Source organism: Harmonia axyridis, chromosome 5 (genome assembly GCF_914767665.1).
Source record: "Harmonia axyridis chromosome 5, icHarAxyr1.1, whole genome shotgun sequence".
NCBI lineage: Eukaryota > Metazoa > Arthropoda > Insecta > Coleoptera > Coccinellidae > Harmonia > Harmonia axyridis.
This window is the reverse complement of record NC_059505.1, coordinates 14151647-14169527: the sequence shown is the minus strand read 5'-3', so window position 1 is coordinate 14169527 and position 17881 is coordinate 14151647. Positions and strand designations below refer to the sequence as shown.

The window sequence follows — 17881 nt, the reverse complement described above, 5'->3', positions numbered from 1 at the left end:
ATTCGTGAAGTAGAATCGGTCAAATGGATTGATGATAAATCGAGTGGTAAATGAAAATAGGACAATTTGAATTTATTACGACCTCGGAAACTACGAGAACGGTTCTCGAACAATTCGATATCTGAATATTATAACCACATCCGAGTTTACCAAATTCCTAGTAATTCATAAGGACAGAGTGTTGAGCTGGACCATACATGTTGATGTCTTTGTAAAAAATTATCTAATTCACTGAATGTCATCAGTAGAGTTACAAATTCGCTGTTCTCAGCTTCTAGACTCATACTGATGAATGTTTACTATAGGCTTGTGTTCAGTCACTTATTTAGTGCATAAACTTCTTTTATGGGGTAACTCATGATGTTTACAAAACTTTCCTCGCGCAAAACATGATTATACGTCTAATATTTAACTTGGGCCCACGCACACATTGTCAGCCAGTTTTCATCCAGAATAGAATTTTATCGCTTCCTTGTATTTATATTTTCCAGTGTATGATGTATGCCAAAGAAAATTATACAGCTACCATGACTATAGAACTAGAAACTTATTGTTTACCAATTATAATGAACCTTCAGAAGTATGCGTTGTCCAATTGGAAAACGAATATCTAACACACCAAGGCAAGCTTAAGTACCTACTAACCAAATTCCAATTAGGAGGAGATCCTATAAGTATTTTATGATTCTGCTTGGGGTGTCAGCCGCAAAGCAAGATTGAGCGTACAACACTTCCAAGAAATAAAGAAATCAACGTCCTATTGATAAACTGTTGTTGAACTAAAGAAATATTTAATGACAAATTAAAAACAAACGAAAACATTTCAAAGACCAAGCAAGTATATCAATGTTTGGAGCAGAATGAATCAACACCTTTACAACTATGTATAATAAAAACATATTTCATACGATCACCAGATGTGGAAAAGAAGCTTCCACTTGGAAGACAATCTAACGCGAAGATCCAAGATCATGTTGATATTACAGCGTCCAAATATTGGCTCACATCAGATGGAATGTAGTCCGAAACGGAATGCTTCTTTCTATGCCATCTAAGATCAAATGATATCAACGAGAAAATACTGCAAACATTATAAATGATTCAATGAAAATGATATCCAACGAAAGAAATAATTCAACATATAACGTATCGATTTCAAATTAATAATTATACAGGATGTTCCTAAATGAGAAGTACAAATAAAAAAGAGAGATTGCCCAGATAATTTTAAGTAGAAGTTCTGTATACATGGCCCGCTTTGTTTTCGAGATACAGAGTGTTAAAGTTTGTTTTCTTAAAGATTCATTCTCGTAGCATCTGTAAAACAAAAGATATTCAACTGAAATTTGAATACAGGAAGTAATATTTTTATAAGAAAGACATTTTTTTTATAGAATTAAAAAAAAATAAAACCTGAAATTGTTATCTTCTGTTCACTTCCAGAATCTCAACATAGTTAGATCTTTTGTCACTGAAATTTTAGTTTTTTCTACATTCCTCCCAAATTTTTATGGTTTTGATTGAGCGATCAACATGAAATTTTACGCGAAGCTTGAATAAATTGTATAAATTGAATAAATATACACGCAAAATGTCATCCTCAATTCCTCAAGACCAAATTTATGAAGAGGAAACCAAATTACCACTGTTTTCAATCAACAGAAGACAAATCGTTCATAGTAGTTGACGGGGTAGTTGATTCCTAAATATGCATTCAAGAAATTATATTAATAGTTTGATTAGCTAAGTGTGTCATTTCAGAAGCGGCCTACTTAAGACAAGATACGTCAAATTTGGATTGATAATGCGTATTTTGTTTCATTGTCACAGCAGGTAATAAAAATAATAATCCTTTATTTGATCCTCCACAACATACAAATATAACAATAAATTTGTGGAGCATATACCACGTAGGTGTAGATAATGTCAAGATAATACCAATACTTTTATATTATGTTGTTATGCGGATATGATAATGTAGAATACTTTATTTCAAAAGCGTGTTGGTTTTTTTTCGACAAATAAGAATTTTCCAAGATTTTCGAACTGAAACGAACTCACTAATTCATTCGGTAATTAAATCTTAATAATCTTAATATTTTCATTATTTTTTTTTCATTTTCAAAGAAACACAGAGATAGTATCACAATGTAGAACTTATAGGGAACAACATAAAATTGAAAATAATGCTGTTATACAGATATTCAAGCAGGATAGGTAGATGAGCTGACTTACGATTACATCGATCTACTAAATAGGTAGATCTACGACGGGTAACTGGAGTATTTACTGGTACCATAACTTATTGTTCTAAATCTAGAAATACAATATTTCAGCGAGATTGTTTTTTTTTTCAAACTTTCGGAATAGATTTGGACCATTCGGAGAATGTCGTGTCCTTTTTGTTTTCGAATGTTGAAGAAAGTATTGATCAGCCAAGTCGACGCATACCGACATCCTACAGATTCATGACATACTTGAATTGTGTCCAAATTCCAGGAATTACGTGGGTAGTCTAGACGACCTATTATTTTTACTCGATATTTTCAGGAACATCCGGGTTTTACCGTTGAAAATAACGATGAAATGCGCAATCTGTTAGCATGTTATTCGAGAACTTTTTATGTAGATTGCACATGGAGATTATCAGATGCACTTTACACTACGTCAACTGATATGCGGATCAATACATCCCATGATTCAAATCATTTTTCATGCGTTAATGATATGATAAATTAGTTTCAATTGGATAGCCTCTGCTAGTTTGATTTCTATTTCGCTGTAGCAGTGTAGCACCTCTTAAACTCCTCCATAATCTGTTTCCTTTTTGCTATTTCCCGTGCTTAAATAATGATGATCGCGCTTATTTCCGTTTCAGGTTTGAATCTGCCACATAGATTATCCAAGGGACTTCGTTTTCAAAGTATTGCTCTTGATGAAAACATTCATGTAATCTATTTTAGGGTTCGAATCAGCTTCTGTTATTTCGATATTTTGTGTACAGCTGTTTCAATTCAACATTAAATTGATCGTTCGTCATTTCCTTGTATGAGTTGTTGTTCTTACTAATTACTTCGAGTGTTCTTGGAGTGAACCAAGAAAATAGAATAATTGCGAATTGGGATGTCTATCACAAAACAAACACAGGAATAACTTGAAAATTAGTGTGTTGAGGTGTTCTTTGATTTGTTTTATGATAGAGATCACAATTTGCATTAAATCTTTCATATGGATCATGAAGAATATGAAAACATCGCAGTAAAATGCAATTATCCTGTAATCAACTAGGTTTTTCTATTTCTGCAGTCTGCAGACAGACACCAAAACTTCTTCAACCAGAAGCTGTGAATTCCATGAGGGTCTGGGGATTTCCAATTGTGAGAGCCCTTCTATATTTCCTATAGTTCTTTAGACGTTACCATATTATGCGGTATATTTTCCATCGTCGCACATGATTTCTCTTCCCTTCTTATCCAATTCGCTTGGAGATTATAAGGGGTCGGTATTAACAGTTGATCGGTCCAAAAATTATCTGTATCTCGGCGATTGGCGAACTTCCTGATTTTGATGACGTTTGTTCATTCAGCATTCTAATATTTCTTTTCGGAGTTTTCAAAGATCATGTCGTTTACCTATATAGCTCTTGTAGTATCTTCTCAGACGTTCAGAGTACACACTCAAGTTTTGTTTGTGTCTAAAATTTTTTGAGCACTTTCATTGTGGGGATCATAGTTTACTATTATTATCATCTGTTTACTATAGGGACCGGATGAGTAGGTGCGAAGTTAACTATTTCCTGTCCAGGTACAGTTCAGTCTGGTTCTTGAGTTGATCTACAGAAAATTCTTCACCAATCACAATTAACATTTTTCATGGATTTATGTACAAAAGAGCATTGGACCTCTCTATAACACAACCTGGTCGATCAGAATTACCAAGTTCCAATGCAGAAACCATTATTTTATTCTTTGAGGGCTTCCATTTAATTCTTTGAATTTCGTTTTTTATCTTGGATATTATTTCCTCAAAAGTTTTTGAACAAGCCTTCGTGATGGCACCCAACAGTCTGATCTCATACCTCACCTTTTTGAGTTCTTTCTGAGGAGTTTTAACTTGTTGGGCAAATTCACTCTTCGAAAACTGCCATTCTTTTCTTTCCATATCCGGATGTGTATAGATATGTTCGCAAAATCAACAGAATATGCTGGTTTGATGAATGAGTTAGGAACGATTAAACAAGTGCATAACACGAAAAAGAAATTATTTTCTTGGGGAATACCTTCCAAAATATAAATTACACTAAGTTATTCGTCTGTGGGATCTTTAACAATATCGTGAATTAATTTCTCAGCTTATAATTGAAAAGCTAAGGGGAAAAACAGGAGAACTCTAATCTCTCAAATATATGGCTACGGCACATTCAAGAATGTGGAATAAAGCAGAGTTGACGAACTAATCCTCAAATAATAAAGAAAGACTGAACAACTAAGTTCATGATGAGAAACAGAAAAATTCTCAAAATAAACCACAACATACATATATGGTTTTCCTCATCTGCAGAATAGACCAAGTTTGAATGGATGAATAAATAGAGTAGACCAAGGCCAAGCAAACAGGGAACTCCCTAGCTTAAAGAAGAAGAAGAAGAAGATACATATATGCTTGTTCAATCCTAATGTAGCGAGTAATGTACTCTTTCATTATAGCTTCATGTATACATCCCATATACATATATAAATAACATGCAGCGCAAAATAAAGCTTTGATGAAAAAATCAAAACAGCTGCCATCCAAAAAGCAGCATTGACACAATTCCCAAAAAATAAAGAAGGCAGTATGCAGAACATCAACACATAAACTAAAAGACTTTTTATGAGACCAAGAAATCAAACGAAACAACAACAAAAAGTTTATTTCTGTCATAATTAATTTAATGCGATGTTTAGGTAACCACATAAGAAAATAAAATCAACATTCAATAACAGGATTCTAAACAATAAACATTCTTCCAAAGAACAGATCAATGTATTCAGAACAAGGTATATTTGAACACAGAATCTTGTTTCACCAACCGTAACCATAATACTGCAAACAATACAATAGACTGTCCATTTTTCACCAATGCTTCGAGACACTGAGCACTTAACATTTTTTTTCCTCTACAACTACAAGTTCATCTCTATTATACCAAAAAGGACACTTTGTGAAACATTATTCATGATAGAACTCAATCTTTGAATGAAGAGCGATGATTCGAATAATGTGATACCATTTTTGAAAAAATTGTTGAAAAAAATTCAGTAAATTATCTCCAGATTGAGCAGACTCGCAGACTCGTAGGCACTTTAGGCATTTAGTTCTTCCCATCGAACTTGCAAGGGTCTACCTACATACTTGAAAGTGAAAATCGCGTAAACTCAAGACACTGAATGCTGATGATTTCCAGTTGCCTTGCACCCAGATGATACTGATGAACTTCGCGAATATAACTTCTTATGGTCACTGAAACTCCCACTCATCAGGTGTGTTGACCTCTTCGATTCTTGAGTATGTTTAATTCGAGGTTTAATTATTGATCCTTTATTCGGATTTCCCTTGGAAAGAGGTGATCAAGGCGTAGATCTTTTTTTTCTTGGAGAAGGGTTAATCGAAAATAAATTGCCTCATGTACACTCAATTTATTTCATTAAAAATATATATTTACAAAACGTATATACACAAGAAGGAAGGTTTTGAAACCGATAAGCGATAAATTTAATAAATTTATGATCATAAATATAACATGCCTACAAATAAAAGACTCGAAAACAATTACTCTTATTATAGTTTGTTCCTCGATTTGTCCTTTCTGTTTTTTATAGTACCAATTCGAAGAATCTCCTCTTCATATTCGCACCATAGAATCGATATCGAGATCAAATTCCCTATGGATGTTTAATAAGGCCAAACCTGCCAATCTTTTCTGAACAATAGTTGATCTGAGCTAAGTTTTCAATTTCTTCAATGATGAGAAACTTCTCTCAGAACTCGCCACATTACAGGCATTACAGAGATCAAATATAGTACCAAGATAACATTCGGGTATATTGACTCATCGCAAAATTTTAGTGCAGTCAATGCTGTATCTGCCAGATTTCCAGTCTCACTACAGTGCATTTTTCATATTACAACTCGTATTCTGTTTTAATATGAATTATGTTGAATTCTGCCTAAAAACAAAATCATATTTCCTTTCTAGTTCTAATTTGAAAGAAACATTGTGTCATTCGCATCGAAAAATTGTCTGGTATGTTGTATGTAGGTACAACATACCAGACAATTTTTCGATGCGAATGACACAATTCAGTGCCCTTTGAAATAAGGAAGTCTTTGGCCATTATTTGTAGTTTAATGTTTCAATATTAATTATGCTCACTCTGTATAGTACAGAGTTGACATTTTTTTCTACATAGAAGTAGCCAATATGTCTACTCAAAAAATCGTTGTTTGTATCGGCAGCGTAACTGGTTTCATCATTAATTGCCAATTGAAAAACTAGATATTTTCAATTTTTCGCCATTTTCTCGTAAATGGTGCTTCTAAGGTTAAAGTGATCTGGAGAAACTTATCATTATTTGAGCTTGCAATTCCGTTTTAGAATTCATATTTTTGATATTTTTCTTTACTTTCGAACACTGAAATAATTTTAAATTGTGCTTCTAACTACGCTATACACTCGCCTATATAAATCACAAAAAAAGATTATCAAAATATCTTCATTTACTTCATCAAAATGAGATCCGCGTAGGTATATGAGGTGGTCCATCTGGTATACATAACAATAACAATTCTGGATATCGAAAATAAAAGTTCTACATCAATTATTTACTATGAACCGGTTGATTCATGTTCAACCTTTTTCCTATTTGAAATTTGATGTTCGATATCGAAATAAGCGACGTTCACTTGAAAATATTGTGGAAGTTTATCACTATTAATATTATTTTCATTGAAGATTATTTAAAAGAGAACAATCGAAACAATTTTCCTAAAGAAACGGTAAATCAAATCCGTGGATGAACAATTGTCCAAGATGGTTTTAAACGAAAGTTAGTCATTATGATCGGTCAGTCAAGCGTTAAAAAATAAATTTGAGCATGAATTCTTCATCAGTGACTTTGAAATGAGGCAATTTCCGTCACAAAATCCGCAATAACATACGTTTGGCGCAATCATCGATCCGCAAGGGGTCCCCAATTATAGAAAATATGATCCATGAATTTAAGTAAAAAACTGATTGTTCTCATTAAAAATAATACATATTCCGATGAATATTAGAGCCCATACTATATCGAAGATTTGCTAATAGAGATAGGTACGTTTAAGCTTCTATTCTAAGAACCGAAGACGGATTTAGAAATCAAGTAAGCAGGATTTTATCGAACCTGAGAGCACTCGTCTTCAAGAACAGAATTTATAATGAGTCAGTGCCCCCAGATAAAAAATACCAAAGGTCTGAAAGAAATTACTGATCAATCTGAACGAAAATTGACGTTGTGACGAGATTATGTCAAATTTTAAATCGGAAAATAGGTATGATGTTCTGGAAGATCACAAAAACTGAGTCTTTATCGACAAGCAGCCTGGGTATAAATGATAAAATAAATTGAAAGGAATCTTCTTAATTCACAGCATTAACCTCTACATTTATGACGAGCGTAGAAAACATTTCTAATGATAACAATGTAGGGAGAACTATAGTCAAATATTTCACTCTTTCATTTACTATATTACTTTTCGTACATAACCCAATGGATGAATATATTTAAACCCAATATTTTATTCAATAGGTGTGGGTATTCATTGGAACTACATAATTTCGAATGACCTATGCATAATGCCACAAATAATTATTATCATATTCATTTTAACATATTCGATGTGGTAATATCTTCGATGTTAATCTGAACTTGAATGAAGATCTTTTGGGTTGAACGATCATTTCCTGCTTCTTGAACCGCAAACGAAATCATTCCGGAACAAAAAGGTATTAAGATTCATTTGCTCCAAATATTAAATTGAACAGAATATATTCCTATGAAAATAAAAAGAAAATCGTGATATACCTATCTATTATTGTGGAAATTCTATTGTAGACAGTTGATCTGTTGAAAACAAACCACACTTTCACTGATAACACTATAGTTTACGTCCTTATCTACGAGGGTTCGATAAAAATACAATGCGCAGACCGGGAGAGCAACACGCCCAACTCTGCGTATTCACTTTCACGGACTACAGAGAACGAATCGGTGGAAGGAATACTAACCGGTGAATCTTCTCTGTCTGTGCTCAATGTGCGATACCGGGATTCGGTAAATCCCGGTGAGAAACGACCAGGACCGATGATAGAATCGTGTGACGATGTAGACAGGCTGATGTTATCTGGAAAAGGTGGAATTTAGTTCTTTCTTTCTATCAATTATTGCGCTCTGCTGAACGATTCCTATACGATATTATGGCGCATTCGAGGTAGTACAGAATTTCGCGGAATTGAATGAAATCGTAAGGAAAACCAGATGAATCCCGGCAATAGTTTTTCTGCTTCTAGAAACCGATCCATCCACACGTTGACTGGTATTGACGGCTATTTTCAGAATTCCGGGTCTCAGAAGCCAATTTCATATGATTATATTGTAGAAGGCTGCCCTTCCGCCAGACATTTTGGCGCCCCGGCAAAAAATTTCGACGCCCTGCTTTACCTGATTTATCTGGCTCAATAACAGGCCAATTGAGAAGTCTCCGGTCTACCATAGTAAAACACATTTTTTTGGCAAAATTCGATTTTATTATTCAACATAGTTGCCTTCGAGGGGGATACAGCGATTATAGCTGTAACTTTTCGATACTATTTTTGTAATACGATTTGTCTTTCGCTTCAAAATAGGCCTCAGTTTCGGCGATTACTTCTTCATTGGCGATAAGTTTCTCTCCAGCAAGCATTCTTTTGATGTCTGAGAACAGGAAAAGGTCTCTGGGGGCCAGATCCGGTGAATACGGTGTATGCAGAAAAAATTCGAAGCCCAATTCATGCAATTTTGCCATGCTGTCATATTCTCGAGTGCCTCCTGTATGTCCATAAACATAAGAACACCCTTTTGAAGCACTCCGCTGTACATGACCACCAAACAAGAACCAGAGACAAAATTGTTATCCCCATGCATCGACTGAAGAGGACGCAGAATAACTACATTTTCCACGGAGTGAAAATGTATAATAAACTTTCAGAAGGGGTCACCTCACTTCGAGATGAAGCTTTCAAGAGGATGGTCAAGTCGCTGCTTGCCAGGAATGTCTTTTATTCGATAGATGAGTTTATGTCTCATCGGTTCTAGTCGGTCAGACTGTATGTCTCTATATGTTATATGTCGAATTGTTTTATACATGTATATTTTTGTAAGTTATTTTTACTCTTGTATGCTATACAATTATTTTGACATGCCCTGTAAGGTTTTTTGAGGGAAATAAATAAACTATGAACTATTGTTTTCATTGTGACACGGCACTTTGTCTTGATAAAACAGCACCTTTTTTTCTTCAAATGGAGTTGGTTTTTAACGATTTCATCCTTTCATCCAATAAGGCTATTTAATGATCGCTGTTGATGGTCTGGCCCTTTTGAAGGTAATCAATGAATATTATACCTTGCACATCCCAGAATACTGATGCCATAACCTTGCCAGCTGATTGTCGATTGGACTCCGGAGTGGAATGATGGAGCCATGTTTCATCCATTGGTACATATCGACGCAAAAATTCAGGTTTATTGCACTTAAACAGCTTCAAACACTGCTCAGAATCATTAACACGTTGTTGCTTTCGATCGATTGTGAGCTCGCGCAGCACCCATTTTGCACACAGCTTTGTCATGTACAAATATTTATGAATGATATGATGTACACGTTCAGAGGATACCTTCACGAAGTCTGCTATCTCGATCAACTCAACTTTACAGTTGTTCAAAATTATTTTGTGAACTTTTTTGATTTTTTCGTCAGTGACAGCCTCTTTTGGGCGTCCACTGCGTTTGCCATCTTCGGTGCTCATTTCAACACGTTTGAACTTAGCATACCATTCAATCATGGTTGATTTTCCTGGTACAGACCCCGAAAGCTCCTCATCAAGATTTTGCTTCAATTGTATCTTTTCCCTTCAAAAAGCAATATTTTATCAGCGCACGAAATTCTTTTTTTTCCATCTTTTTTCAAATTACAAAAGTGGCTAGACTCACAACGCAATATCTCACAAACTAATGGTCGGACTGCTGTCAAATTTTGACACGTATCGTTTGAAGGTTGGTAATAACTAAAAATCATATGGATTCAATTCTAGCACCGCCATCTGTGCATCGGACCGGGGACTTTTCTATTGGCCTAATACATAGTTAACATAAAAAAAAATTTTAAATGAATCAAAAAAGGTCTTATGCATTATCTCGTACTTGACTAATTGGCTTATTCAACAGAATCTCGTCGTGGAAGCCAACGTGTTAATTGGTACACACGTGTTAATTCGTACAGACACGCGTAGACCTGTCTCCTCCAAAGTTGAATCAGAGATATGCGTCCATATTCGTCAGCAGTACCTCAGATATTGTCGATTGCATCACGCTTACTTCTTTCTTGATTGTTTTATAATTATTGTTGTAATTAATTCATCACGAACCCAATATTATGTATAAGAAAAGACCACTGACTCAAAATGAACTTGATTAGGTACCTATGTACTACGCAAATCTGAGTGATTCAGAATTTGATGATATTTTTGGCGAGGATGATAACGACAGTAGCGATTATGAGAATTCTTATCACTTGAATTCTTACAATCGTTGTGACGATGAAATTGTCCCCGAACCAGAAGATGAAGTTGTTCCCGAACCTGTTGATAATTCCCAAGCACAACATCAAATGCGAATGAAAATTTGTGGAGAAAAATTCAAAAAATCCTGAATTATTTTCCAAGAAAATGTTGGTGTGAAATTAGATACGTCAAATTTTATAGTGAAACTGTGGTGGACTTATGCAAATTGCAAAAAAATAAGCAATAAAAAATCAAACAGGGTATCAATGTGAACAGACATCAGTGCTGCAGAGATGAAAGTGTTTATTCGACTTTTGTTACAAATGGGGCCTTGTTCTTTACAATCAATTAATCATTACTGAAGGACAAACAATCTCTTTAATGTAATGTAATGGCCGATTGCAATTTTTCCCTGTTTATCTAAAATTTACGATACAATAATAAACAACAAAATGTTAAATTGGATGGAAAAGAACATGTCAACATGGTTGTAACTATTATAAATTGATGTGTCCGTAAAGTATGGAACAAATTCATTTTTAGCTAAACAGACCATTTTAAGTAATAATCCTGAAACACGTCGATTTTTCATTTTAATTTACCGTATTTTAAAATAATAATCTAATATACAGGGTGAATTACTTTCGCGTTATGAGTTCACCGTCTTTTTTTATTTGTTTGTGTTTCGAAGGACCATAAGATTTTCCACAATTTTTATTGAAGTAAGTCTATATATACAATTACACAATTTTACCATTTACAAAATTCACTAAAATAGTTAATGAAAACTATCGATCAGTTTCACGCACTATCCAACAATTTACCGACTTGGGTATTTTCGATGATTTTGGTGACTAAGACCGATGACCGACTGTAGGGTCTCTACTAATCACGTGGCGACAAGGCCAATATTTTACTGAACTTGAAATTTGCAAGGTAAACACTCAAGCGACGAGTGCAAAAAACAAATTATAATTCTACTGAATGTTGAATGTCTTACCCATTCTGGTCCCCCTCCACTTCGTGATCGAACCATAGAGAAAAGTTAAGGACATAAATGTGCCACAGATAAAACGAACATAGGTAGACCATAGCACTCTCATAAAGTGCGCGAAATTATCGGTAACTAGTTTCAGGGGTGAATCTTTGAAAAATGGCGGCGCTCAGGCTATAAGGGCTCTGATCAAAACTTAAAGATGGATGAATAAAAGGTAGGAGTACTACTTCTGCAATCATGGAGGTGTCAACTGAACTTATAGAGGTTATGGTCGGTGGCGAATTTGCAAAGATGCATAACTCTCACCTAAGCAAAGCATTCGATAGTCTTACTCAAGAACTTTGTAAAAATTACACACCTATGGTTTTAGAGGATACGTGCTCACATTGCTACAGTCGTATTTGAGCAGATGAAAACATATTGTCAAGTGGAATGGTATGTTTTCAACAGAGTACGGAGTTGAATATGGGTTACCTCAAGGATCCGTACTAGGGCACATTATGTTCCTTATTCCCATTAATGACCTGATCATTTCAGTCTGTACCTTCTTAATGCTTGTTATGTGATGATTCATCTATCATTGTGCATTCAAGGTGCAAAAAAGAATTAATTGAGGGGCTCAAACTAGTTGTCTAAATCGTCTAAATCTGAACATTTTATTGAATTACTTATCAGATGGTTTTTGTCAAATTCACTAAAGCCAGGGCCGTCGTTACGGGGGGTAGGCAGGGAAGGAAGTCGCCTAGGGCGGCAAAATTCAAGGGCGGCATTTCAAGCTTGATCAACAAATATTACATGTGTAAAAATTCAAAGTACCAAATGAGATTTAATTCAGTAAGCAACAACAGGCAGGAATACCGACAAATTTATATAACATCAAAAACCATCAAAGGTGCCTCATTATACATTATACTCATAAATATCCAGATGCGGCGTGATCCCTTTATAGTGCTGTTTACGAATTATTGACTCTAAAAAAACACATTAACTCATTAGGCTTGTCGGCGTTCGCTTTACGTTGCCGAATTTTATTGCCACTTGGGGTTCTGGATTATTTTCTTTTTAATTATATTATCAGAATGTTGATTCCTCAGAATGGAATGCAAAATATAAGAAAACAATTCCATTTCATCACTTCCAACGGATCCTTCTTAAAAAATATAATTATTATTATTATTATTTCATACCACATTCCATTATTATATAATATTCTTCATTTTTTATATCAAATTATCTAGTGTTGGACGTAGGCGCATTCGAATTAAATAATGGTTCATCCGATCATTTTATAACTTGAAGTTGGTTGGGAGAAGGTTTAAATAACTGAAACCACTATAAACTTTTACTCGATAATTTTAAACAAAAAAAAACAAATTTTTTAAGCTTTGTCTAAAATCGAAACTGAGCAAAAAACCCGAAACAATTGTTTGAGAACCTCTGAAGAAGGTAAAATTTACCGAAAAGCGTTATGTTTCTAACTATAATAAAAATTCTCTGTCAATGTGTATGGCACTATCTTTCCTTGTCTTCCGATCCTAAAAAGTCAGCACTCCACACGAAGAGATGTATTTTTGGATCACGAGTATTTAAAGTTTGCGCATGAGCAATTCGTATAGTAAAACTATCCGAAATAACTGAATTTGTTCACGAAACTACTCGCTATCCGATTTGAACATCCATTTAATCGAATTCGGCCAAAAAGAACATGAGATATGATATGGAAATAAGGGGAATTTCAAGGTTGCGCATTCTCAAAGCCCACCTTATCTGGAAAAGCTAAATATTGTATGGGACCATCTATGGCCAAAACTGAATGTCCATATCAAATTTCATTGAAATAGAATTAGAATTTTAGAAGTTAAGATTGTTACAAAGATGTGCGGATAAAAAAAGAATTTTACAATATCTACACCTATTCCAATTGTAATTCATAAAGCGTATAATGAAATTAGGAAAGCAAATTGAATTTCGGAAGATCGAAATTCAATTTCAGAATTCGAAGTTGTTATTCAGAATGGGAAATTTGAAATTCAGAAAAGGAACTTGATGTTCAGAAACGGTAATTTGTATTTCAGAATATCAATTTGTAATTAAAAAAATATAAATTGGATTTGGAATTTTCTAATTTAGATTTCATTAATATGATTTTATAATTCAGAGTTGGTTACTTACATGTATTCCAGAATTGAGAAAAATAAACGGTAATTTGTAATTCCAAAAAAGGAGAAATTTATTTCAAAAAATATGAATTGGAATTGGAATTTTCTAATTTAGATTTCATTAATATGATTTTATTATTCAGAGTTGGTTACCTAAATGTACTCCAGAATTGAGAAAAATAAACGGTAATTTGTATTTCATAGAATCAATTTGTAATTCAAAAAAAGGAGAAATTTATTTCAAAAAATATGAATTGGAATTGGAATTTTCTAATTTAGATTTCATTAATATGATTTTATAATTCAGAGTTGGTTACATGTACTCCAGAATTGATAAAAATAAATAGCCATATCTTCTTGTGTCGCATGGCGAATCTAAAAATGAACACCTTTTAAAAAGTTATAAAACTCGAAATATGACATTTTAGGGCCAATCCAAACACAATTTGGAAGTTGGTACCTACTGATAAAATCGAAAGTGGCTCATGCGCTTCTATTTTATCGATTTTTCTTCGGCGGTCTCCTGAGGGAAGCACTAGAGAGTTCATGACCTTAAGCTAATCCTGGGTTGTCGACTGCAATCGTCGAACAAGTGTAGACGACTTCATCTGCTTATTTTCCTAATCAACCAGTAGATTGGGATGCGCTGTACGTAAATAAAATTGCTGAATGAATTTCCGAGTGTTTTTATGAATGGATATATAGTTCGTGTTTAGAAGAAGTGTTGGGAAATGCTGCGTTTTTTAATGAAGGGGAATTTCAATAAATGGTTTTCTGCCTCAGGATCGCACTTTTTATGGTTTCAATGGAATTGAAAATGAGATTAATGTTATCGGATGGAATCTCTTGTTTCCTCCAACAAAAACTGAATTAAAACTGCTAAAATCAAGACTTTTACTTAATCTACAATGTGAATTACAAAACATGTTCAGAAATCTTTGATCAACCGATCAATTTGTTGATCTTAGTTTTTAATTATGTTGGATCGAAAATTAATTGAAATTGAACACAGAAAAGAGTTGATATCACATTAGGCGATAATTTTTGTAACCAACTATCAATCTATAAAATATAACGAACTAATGAACTATCCTCAGAGCATAAGAAAAAGTTGCCTTCTTAATGATACGTGAGAAAAGTATCTGACTAGGGATAATTGCATGAGACATAATTCTAAAAAAAAAAATAAATAAAGAAAAACACTCACTTGGCATCAAGAGCTTTTCAGCGTTAATTAATATGCCAATTGTAATGTTGGATTGGCAACCACAGAACTGTATAAAGGAATACATCGGGTGTCCCAAACTCGATGGCCTATTAGACGTTTCTGAAAAACTAATCATAATTTTGAGCTGAAAATTTGCATATTGAGGTTTGAGACAATGATCTTCCTCCCTAAAATATTTTCGGATCCCTACAATTTTCCGGTTATACCGGAAACAGGCTACTACTTCCTTATTTCAAATGGCACACCCAGTATATTATTGCATCATTAGATAGCTTTTTTGATGGTAATTTCGGCAATATGCCATACCTTGGGTAAAAATTCAACGGTTCATGAGTTATTGGGATTCTTATGAAAAAAAAGGTGGCGATGAGGACTCACATTTTTTTGAATATTTCAGCAGAAAAAGGCCTTTTTCGAAAAAAATTTGTTTTGTTTCGATTACGCAAATACGTAGTATTATAAGAATGTTTTCGGCTCGGACCAAAAATGTACAGGGTGTTTATAAGAGGATCATGAACTTGGACAACTCAAATCCATCAAAACTCAAGATTTTCAAATTATAACCTATATTTTTTATCATTTCAGTCGATTCTACGTACAAACAATAGTGGGGGTTACTTCAGCAAACCCTATACCTAAAATGAATACTTCAAGAGTATCGGGGAAGAACTTCAAATGAGGAAAAACCGCTATTTATAACTGTGGGAATAAATGTCTGTTACTTCCGTAAAACACAGAAATAAAATAAAATTCGATGTTTGGATAACTAAATTTTACATTTCCTGAATTTTGATTAATTTTTCGTTGGTATTGTTGAGAAATCCATAAACCAATACAACTTTCAATTACGAATAATTCATTACAATTCTTGATATGTCAAATTTAGTTATGAAAACATCGAATTTTATTTTCTTTCTGTGTTTAACGGAAGTAACAGACAGTTATTTCCACAGTTATAAATAGCGGTTTTTCCTCATTTGAAGTTCTTCCCCGATAACTCTTGAAGTATTCATTTTAGGTATAGAGTTTGCTGAAGTAACCCCCACTATTTTTGTACGTAGAATCGACTGAAATAATAAAAAATATAGGTTCTAATTTGAAAATCTTGAGTTTTGATGAATTTGAGTTGTCCAAGTTCATGATCCTCTTATAAACACCCTGTACATTTTTGGTCCAAGCCGAAAACATTATTATAATACTACGTATTTGCGTAATCGAAACAAAACAAATTTTTTTCGAAAAAGGCTTTTTCTGCTGAAATATTAAAAAAAAATGTGAGTCCTCATCGCCACCTTTTTTTTCATAAGAATCCCAATAACTTATGAACCGTTGAATTTTTACCCAAGGTATGGCATATTGACGAAATTGCCATAAAAAAAGCTATCTAATGATGCAATAATATACTGGGTGTGCCATTTGAAATAAGGAAGTAGTATTCTGTTTCCGGTATAACCGGAAGTTGTAGAGATCTGAAAATATTTTAGGGGGAAAAATCATTGTGTCAAACCCCGATATACAAATTTTCAGCTCAAAATTATGATTAGTTTTCCAGAAACGTCTAATAGGCCATCGAGTTTGGGACATCCGGTATAAGATGTAATTTATTATTATTTCATTTTTGATAGTTGAATTATCTAAACAAGGGGTTCTTATGACAAGATCCTTCAGAAATTTGTCATGAACAGCTGAGTGATTATTTGACATAAACAAACTAAATTTCAAGCTCACCGGATTTGTTCCCTGGGCTGTCGCTAGCCATACCGCCACCCAAGGTAGAGACCGAATTTTCCGCCCTATGAGAAGCCACCTGAGCAGAAGGCAAAAAATTAATATTGTATAATCGGGGTCCAGAGCCTGCTCTAGGTTTCTGCACCCTTGCAGGTTTTGTACTATAAACAAAAGAGCGAGGGAGGGTGTTTCAGATTCTTCTGCTGAATTTCGACTTCATAGAACGCTCGAAAATTTCGTTTTTCTTCAATATTAATAAAAAAAACAACCGGATAATTTGAAAAGAAAAATAATCCAGAAGCCGCCCCAAGTGGCAATAAAACTCGGCTACGTTTAGCAAAGAGAATGCCGACAAGCCTGATGAGTGCATCTGTTTTTTTAGGCATCAATAACTCGTAATCAGCACTATGAGGGAATTACGCTACATCTGGATATTTATGAGTTTATGAGTATAATACATAATGTGGCACCTTTGATGGTTTTTGATCTTATTTGATTTTGTCGGTATTCCTTCTTGTTGTTGCTGAAAGAATTTTATCTTATTCTGGAACTTTGAATTTCTATACATGTTGATCCAGCTTGAAATGCCGCCCTTGAATTTTAGCGCCTTAGGCGACCGCCTTCCTTGCCTCCCCCCCTAGCGACGTCCCTGTTTGTTCCAAATAAACTATTGGGTCTCTTTTTATATTCATCTACTTGAATTTTCTATGCTTTTGATGACGCGATTAACATGCAATTTCGTATTGAGTTTGAAATTGTTTTCACATATACAACTACAAGTTCTGATTAAGGCTCAGTGGCTGGAGCTTTGACACAAATTATCTGGGTACGAATAAACAGTGCCCCATTTTTTCAAAAATTTTCTTGCCCTCTTTTTTGATAGATAATTTGGGATATTTCATTGAAAAAAATATAAATAATTGAAAGAAA

At 34.1% G+C, this 17881-nt stretch overlaps 1 protein-coding gene across 2 annotated transcripts in view; it reads right to left on the bottom strand.

Moving 5' to 3' along the window:
• LOC123680551 (protein phosphatase 1 regulatory subunit 14B) overlaps positions 1 to 8328 on the bottom strand; it is a 28237-nt gene extending 19909 nt beyond the window's left edge. The window contains exon 1 of one of the 2 annotated variants that reach the window (XM_045618503.1): positions 8106 to 8328. The gene's annotated coding sequence lies outside the window, so the exon portion shown is untranslated. The remainder of the gene's footprint in view (positions 1 to 8105) is intronic. The other variant, XM_045618502.1, reaches the window with a different exon arrangement.
• Positions 8329 to 17881: the final 9553 nt, after the last annotated feature.